Source organism: Pyxicephalus adspersus, chromosome 1, assembly GCF_032062135.1.
Source record: "Pyxicephalus adspersus chromosome 1, UCB_Pads_2.0, whole genome shotgun sequence".
NCBI classification, from domain to species: domain Eukaryota; kingdom Metazoa; phylum Chordata; class Amphibia; order Anura; family Pyxicephalidae; genus Pyxicephalus; species Pyxicephalus adspersus.
Genome location: NC_092858.1, coordinates 170,853,280 through 170,855,156, shown reverse-complemented (window position 1 = coordinate 170,855,156; position 1,877 = coordinate 170,853,280). Strand labels below are relative to the sequence as shown.

Below are 1,877 nucleotides of genomic sequence, written 5' to 3'. Positions count from 1 at the left end.
CTAAATATAGCGTGGCTTTAGCACTCGCAGCCTGTGACTTCGCCCCGCAGGGCCCTGAATGAGTCGGTGATTCTCATCGAGGTGACCCACCCGTGACGCCAGGTAAAGCTTTACATTTCGTGTTCTTTTGTCCCGTCTTACTGTCAGCGATTCTGAGCTCTGGGGGTGACAAGCGCGCTGCTTTGTGGGGGTCTCTGCACGCTTAGCTGGAGCTCAACTTAACAGGCCAGCTGTCTGCGGCCCTCATCGGCCCATGACAGGCGCCTGCTAAGGACACACAAGAGCGAGCCGGCTGCTGGTCTAATGCGCAGTCCCTGGGCTCCGTCCAACAGCCGTGTTTATTAAATTAGAATCAGCTGGGCAGACGGCCGTGACAACTGGGCGACTCATAATGGGGAAAATCGATTTCAGATTGCAAGCTCTTTGGTCGAGGTTCCAGCTGGTTGTACAGGTGATCATTTTTAGCGTTCCATTGTAACTTCCATTGCCAGAAAGCGAGCAATCGACTGCTGGAATGTGGCGACAAATTGGTTAAATACTTTACCAAAGGGCTGCATACACGCGCTCAATTATTGTCGCCGGAAATCATCTTTCATGATCCAGCAAAAAGACTGAAATATGAACGAATAAGAGTTATTTCTTAGATTGTAAGCTCTTCGGGGCAGGGGCCTCTCCCCGTCCTGTGTCACTGTCTGTATCTGTTTGTCATTTGCAACCCCTATTTATTGTACATCACTGAGTAATATGTTGGCGCTATATAAATCTTGTTTATTATTAATAATAATAATAATAATAATAATAATACATTCCACTCTATGGAGAGGGAAGGGGGGAGAACGAGCGAGTAGCACCCCGCTGTGCTCTCCTCCTTTTGCTTCTATAGTGGTCCCTCTCTATCGGTCCATCAGGACGGATCCATAAACGATGTGGGGTGACCTCTGTACATGTCAGATTCTCACCCGAGATGTTCGTATCGGGCGAGAATCATCCAACATGTGTGCTAATCCAATCGACCAGTTTCCCAAAAATCGATCGGGACAATTTCGATTCCATCTGTTCACAGCAGCACTATTGTAAGTCTCTGATTGTTTTGTGATTTGGTGCAAAGTGAATGAAATGTTTGATCGATGTATAAATTCCTTGCATACGCAGCTCGTTCATGTCTCTCTAGCTTTTATTATTATTATTATTAATAATATTAAACAGGATTTATATAGCGCCAACATAAATTGCAGCGCTGTACATTAAATAGGGGTTGCAAATGACAGACAGATACAGACAGTGACACAGGAGGAGGAAAGGACCCTGCCCCGAAGAGCTTACAATCTAAGAGTTGGGGAAGTATCATACAATAGCTTTTGTGTTCCTATTATATTAATGTGATATCCTTTGTATGTTTAATTCGTGTAATGCTGCGTACACACGTGCAATAATTATTGTTGGAAACGAAGGACTAATCACTGTTCGTCCAATAATCATTAAGAAAAAAAGTGCACAACATCGCCGATGAACGAGGATTGTCGTTGGAAATGTCCCGGCGGATCTGATTGAGCGACGATCATTCGCTATCTATCGTGTGTATGGTCGTTCAGTGATCATGGATTGTTCTGCAATACACTTTCTCCTTTACATGTCACTTCCTGCATCTTTCTAACAATCGTATCTAGCGTGTGTACATAATGGTGGATTATCTTTGAACGATCGTATTGTTACAGCATGTACAGATATGGGCGCAATGCGATCGTTCAAATATAATCGTGCATAATCGTTAGTCGTTCTTATTCTAACGACAATAATTTCATGTGTGTACCTACCTTAAATCTGTGTTAATTTACTAAAGGAATTCAATACATTCACCTAGTTGAATTATCACTCTG

At 43.5% G+C, this 1,877-nt stretch overlaps 1 protein-coding gene across 2 annotated transcripts in view; it reads left to right on the top strand.

Annotated features, from left to right (window-relative positions):
* The window catches only part of STYXL2 (serine/threonine/tyrosine interacting like 2), a 45,334-nt gene continuing 43,457 nt past the window's right edge, over window positions 1–1,877 (top strand). Inside the window, exon 1 of one of the 2 annotated variants that reach the window (XM_072398379.1) lies at window positions 1–102. The gene's annotated coding sequence lies outside the window, so the exon portion shown is untranslated. Of the gene's footprint in view, window positions 103–315; window positions 452–1,877 lie in introns of those variants that run through there. The other variant, XM_072398381.1, reaches the window with a different exon arrangement.